This window comes from Tenrec ecaudatus, chromosome 1, assembly GCF_050624435.1.
Source record: "Tenrec ecaudatus isolate mTenEca1 chromosome 1, mTenEca1.hap1, whole genome shotgun sequence".
Classification (NCBI taxonomy): domain Eukaryota; kingdom Metazoa; phylum Chordata; class Mammalia; order Afrosoricida; family Tenrecidae; genus Tenrec; species Tenrec ecaudatus.
In genome coordinates, this window is record NC_134530.1 from 159251891 (window position 1) to 159258243 (window position 6353).

Sequence of the window (6353 nt, forward strand, 5' to 3'; positions counted from 1 at the left end):
TACAATTCTTACTGATTAGTTGAGCAGGACCTGCAACAAGGCACTCTGGAACCTTGTCTTCCAGGGCTTGGTCATCTGCCCTCCAGTTGCCCACAGAAGGCCCACAGAATAGAGCATATTATGTACATACTTAGAAGTTCTCGTCCTGGCCCTCTGGAAACTTATAATACAGTTGGAGAAATTTTATATACACCTGCTCCTCACTTAACTCTTGTTAGCTGACATTTCACATTTTAAGACCATTGCAAAAATAGCCAGTTATTTTGTGCTTTAATGTATGTCTGGCAGTAATGTAACAAGGATTGAGGTGTGAGGCAAGAGTCATGCTTCTGATGAACTTATCTGTCAACTTGGCTGTACCTTTATTCTCATGTGGCTTAGCAGTTATATGGTCTATGCTTTTGCATACTACATTACTTATGTAAATATCTAAGCATATATATGCATAGTTTGCAAAATTTATCATTCATAACCTATGTATTGCCTAAAAATACCATAATGATGTCATTCTAACAGTTACATGACTCCTCATTCACCGTTGTGATCTGATGTCATCATCTTCCATTTTTTGCATGGAAACCTAGTTTTTGTAACAATATTACAAATGTGACAGCATTAATAAGTGAGGAATGAGTGTACAGGCATTTTTCAATTTTGTTACATGGTGTAACCTGTACTTTAATAAGATATATTAATACTTCTGGATCATTTTTTAATCACTGAATATGGTCTTTAGTAACATCACTTTTGAGTGGTTTCAGCCATGGCATGGTATCAATTGCCTACTAGTTGCTGAAGGAAAAGTTCTTGGCCTTGGGCATGTTTATGATAACCCAGTTAGCAATATTCTCTTGGCCTAAAGTGGTTTCTAAGTTCACGATTCAAAGAGCTGGTATTATTTCATTTCTGTTAGGCATTCTCCGCTTGTACTAATCACTAGTTCTGACCATGGTCTGTTCCCCAGAGCGCTAAACCACGATGGGTTGTTTTCTTTAGCAAGTTGCCGGTTGTAAGGCTTCATGTGCAACTGAAGACCCAATTCTGGGAAGCTAGACGGTAACGGCATGGCGATATAATGAATAGTAGTTACCCTAAACCTTTTGCCCTTGCACCGGTTTCAGGGGCAATATGTTTTGGTATTTACCCAGTTACTAGGTGGTAGATGCAGTCCTTCAACTGCCCTGATCCTGGGCACCTGTGAAGCCTCTTGGAGACTCAGCGTTGTCTCTGGCAGGTCTGGGCCAATTATAATCTCGGATTCTTATGTTTGTGCTCTGGAAGCAGATAGCCTTTCAAACCAGGACTCCGATGAGTAATTTTTGACAGTCTACTTGGAAGTTTTCAGAACTACACTAAGTGTACTGTATTAACTCACGTGCTGTGTACTAGCAAGATAAACAACAGTGATGTACTAATGTCTAGTTTCATTTGTGATTTTGACAAATTGTTTAACAGAAACCCGTGTTTTCCCTGTAGAATGGAGATGATGGCGTGCACAGGGTTGCATGAGGGTAAATGAGATAATGCATGTCAAGTACTGGGCCTAAAGTCTGGCACGTACATAGTAAGAAGTCAGTAAATGCTAGCCACGGGTCATCTGCCCGTTGTGCCAGCCAGAAACCTGGTCCTTGAGTTCTCTCACCTAGCCATCACCAGCACTCATTTGGACTGGGAGCTCTTCTGGCTGTCTCTCTGACTTCTTACCTCCACTTTGTTGGATTACTACAACCACTGGCCTGATCTCCCTACCTTGGTGTTGCCTGACTCCAGTTCATTGATACTTCAGTCAGTAAGAGTTCTAAAACACAACTCTAATCTCGTCACTTTCCTGCAGAAGCTCTTCATTGGTTCCTCATTACTTTCGAGATAAAATTCAAACCACTACTTATGGCCTTTAAGGTTCTTCGAGATTAAGCCATACTTTTCTCTAGTCACGTCTCTCCGTAAACACTCTAGATCTCCGTACGTGCTGCTTTCTGTTCTCTGTACACTTAGGTCTCCGTGTGGATATTCTCCGAGATGCCTTCCCTGGCATTTTTATCAGGCGCCTTCTCCTCGTTCATGTCTACTAAGATGTGTACCCAACCTTACCACCATATTTCCACTTCCATGATAATGCCCAACATTTAGGTCCTTTGACATATTTCTTAAAAGGGTATGTCTCAAACTCTATGCCACTTTTTCTGGAAGAAGTCATTATCCTCATTTTATGAGACTGATATTTGCCAGTGAGTCAATTCTGACTCACAGTGGCCTTACAGAACAGGGTAGCATCGCCGCTGCGGATTTCTGAAACTACCTCTAGGGGAGTAGAAAGCCCTATCCTCCCTCAGAGCGACTGGTACTCTCAAACGGATGACCTTCTGGTTAGCAGCCTAATTCATAACCCACTACCTACCATGGCTCAAAGTTAATATATATAGCAATAGCAATTATTTATTAAGGCTTACTATATGAGGCTTGTACGTGTTATCAGGAGGGACCAGTCCCTGGAGAAAAGCAATCATGCTTGATAAGCAGTACTTGGCAAAGCAGAGGAGAACCATCAATGAGATCGGCCTAACACAACAGATGCACCAATGGCTCAAACAGCTGTGGGAGTGAGGGCGGTGAGGACCAAACTATTTTGTGGTGTTAGGGCTGCTAAAAGAAGCAACTCAACAGCTCCCAGTGACTATGTGCGAGGGAATCCACTCAATGTTCCATGCTGCATGTGAAACAGTTACCCCATGGAATCACCAAATATTGAAAATCTGGTTCTAGAAAAAAAAAAACGTTTCTCAAAAGTAAATTCAAACCCAGTGCTAAAAGCACTGAAAGAAAATTAAAAAACTAATAGTTCCTCTGCAAAGTTGTAACCCATTCACCCGTTGGACCTTTTCTGAATGGATATTGTGAGGGATGCATGCATGGCCTCAGGCGAGCTTGTTCTGAATAGATACTGTGAGAGGAACACTGGCTTTGGGCACTGTAGCTGCAATGAGAAACAGATGTGACTACACTGAGCTCTCCCAGTTTGTTACTGAAAACCAGGCTATATTTTATCATGCTACCCTATCGGGAGCCTTGGTGATGTAATGGTGAGGCATTGGGCTGTTCTACAAATCACTAACTTCTGTGGGAGAAAGATGGGGCTTTTGACTCTCAGAAATAGTTAAAGTCTTGGAAACTCACAGGGGCAATTCTCTCCTGTCCTATAGGGTCACTATGAGTTAGTACTGGTTCGATGACTGAGTTTTTAGGTTTTTTTTTTTTTGGACCCCATTAGGGAAGGTGGGAAAGACCAGCCTAAACATAAAAATTTCCTGCTCTAAGAATATCAAGTCAAAACCTTCTTAGGGAATCCATGAAGATGTGAAAATTTAACTTTATTGGTTTATAATCTGAAAATACAGATTTTTCATGAAATTGTATCAAAGCATTGGCTGGAGACATCCGGTCAGTTGGCACAATGTAGTCCACGGTGACAGAAAGTCACCTCCTCCTACTTTGGTGATCAGTGACGGGTTGTAAAAGCTGGTGCACGACGCTGGCCCCACTATGAGACATGATGCCCCTCAGTGACCAAGGGCGATACAGGGGACAGTACCGGAGACACAGTGTGGGAATTGCATCTGACCTGATCCCACCACACCAAGGCAAAGCACTGGGGGAGTGCAGTGGAACAGCAAGGGAATGAATAGAGTGGCAAGGTCCCCGGGGAATGCTGAAAGTGGACTTTGGGGCCAGGGCACGGTGCCCCAACAGACTGGACTGGAAAACACTCCTAAGGGCCAACAAACGATCCTTGAACTAACTACAAGCTTTTCTTTCTTGATGTGTTTCGTTCTTTGTCAGTGGTTTGTTGTTGTTTTGTTGTCTGGTTGTATACTGTTGCTTTCTTTTCCTCTGTCTTGTTTTCGTGCATGTTATTGTCTCCACAGGTCTGTCTAAATAAGACAGGCTGAATGAACTATCTGGAAGAAAAACAATGGGAAAGACAGTTCCAGGAAGACTTGGGATAGGGAGAGGTGGGGGGGTAAGGAAGTGGCGTTAACAAACACAGGGACAAGGGAACAACATGGGACCCAAAATGGTAGTGAGGGGGGAGTGGCAGGCCTGGTAGGGAATGATCAAGGGTAAGGTTATGTAAAGAAGAGGTATAGCTGTAACCCAGGTGAGGCTGGAGCATGGTAGTAGGGCAGGAGGAAAGTCAAGGGAGATGGAGGAAAGACCTAGGAGTCAAAGGGCATTTATAGAGGTCTAGACAAAGACATGTACATGCACATATATATATGAGGGTGTTGGAAATAGATCTATGTGTCTATAGGTTTAGTATTAAGGTGGCGGAAGGACCTTGGGCCTCTACTCAAGCACTCCCTCAATGCATGAATACTTTCTTTTATTAAATTGGCACTCTACGATGCTCACCCTCCTGACACAACTGCTGAAGCCAAAGTGGGTGAACAAGTAAATGTGAAGAAAGCTGATGGTGCCCGGCTATCAAAAGAGATAGTGTCTGGGGTCTTAAAGGCTTGAAGGTGAACAAGCGGCCATCTAGCTCAGAAGCAACAAAGCCCACATGGAAGAAGCACACCAGCCTGTGCAATCACGAGGTGCCAAAGGGACCAGGTATAAGGCATCATGCAAAAAAAAAATTATATATACCATAGTGAATGAAGGGGGAAGTGCAGAGTGGAGACCCAAAGCCCATTTGTCAGCCACTGGAGATCCCTTCACAGAGGGGTTTAGGAGAGGAGATGGGTCAGGGTGCGATGTAGTACCAATGAAGAACACAGCTTTCCCCCAGATCCTGGATGCTTCCTCCCCCCCAACTGCCATGATCCGAATTCTACCTTGCAGGGCTGGATAGAGCAGAGGTTGTACACTCGTGCATATGGGAGCTGGAGACACAGGGAATCCAGGGTGGATGATACCTTCAGGACCAGGGGTGTGAGGGGCGATACTGGGAGAGTAGAGGGTGAGTGGGTTGGAAAGGGAACTGATTGCAAGGATACACATGTGACCTCCTCCCTAGGAGATGGACGACAGAGAAGGGGGGGAAGGGAGACGCCGGATAGGGTAAGATGTGACAAAATAACAAACTATAAATTATCAAGGGCTTATGAGGGAGGGGGGAGCGGGGGGGGGGGGAGGGGAGACCTGATGCAAAGGGCTTAAGTGGAAAGCAAATGCTTTGAAAATGATTAGGGCAAAGAATGTACACATGTGCTTTATACAATTGATGTATGTATATGTATGGATTGTGCTAAGAGTTGTATGAGCCCCTAATAAAATCTAAAACAAAAGCTGGTGCACGACCTTTGAAGATGCAACTATAGACCTTTCCTTGTGCCAATCAAAAAAGAGTGAAGAAAATCAAAACACCTATTAGTCCAAAGGACTACTGGACCTCCAGGACCTTAAGACCAGAAAAACTAAGTGGTGCCCAGCTACCACTGCTCCCTGCTCCGAAAGGGATCTCCTAAGAAGGGCTTGGATAGAGTGGAAGAAAATGTGTAACCAGGTTAAGAATCATTTCCAAAAAGAATATGTTAATAGACTTTTAAAGGATGTGTCATATTTCTTTGACAAAGATGTATCATATTTAAATTTTTACTTTCATCATGGCTGGTAGTAAAACTGGGGAGAGGGGAATGTAATTTTTCATGGGGATTTTGATATGGAAATAAACTAGTTATTTTTTATATATATCAATAGGCTTGGGTCAAAAAGTTTTTTCAGACTTGGTATTCCTAATGTGAGATGTATTTATTTTTAGTAGTAAAATTGGATGTAGACTGACAGACATAGCTGAATGTCTTAATAAATTTAAATTTGAAGATTTAAAAACAAACAAAAAGAGACCAGCTTACTGGTCAGACACAAACTCCTGAGACTATTGCCCCTACAGGCCTAGAATCGAACTATGCCCCTCTAAATCCCCCACCCCACCCTTCACCCCACTTACTCACTTTTCAGGTAAACAAAGATCTATAAGGTGAACAGTAACACTGGGGAGGTATGCACTCCTCAAAAAAACCATAGGAGCTCAAAAGAGCAGTAACTTTCCCAAGCACAAAGTTTAAAGGCAGGAAGAAGTCTGAATGGAGGCATGGAAACAATGTTAATGTGTACACTTAGCTGAAACAGTGTATATGAATTGTTGAATGGAGAACAGATTTGCTCTGCAAACCTTCACGCAATTCACACAAAAAATTTAAACATAGCAGCAGACTTTTTCAAATTATAATGTGCCAACGTGTTTTGAAGAAAGAAGAACACAAGCTTATTGATAAAACAAAGCAATACTACTGGCAGGCCTTTATCCATTTAAGTACTTAATAGATATGACATTATCATAGGTCCTGGGC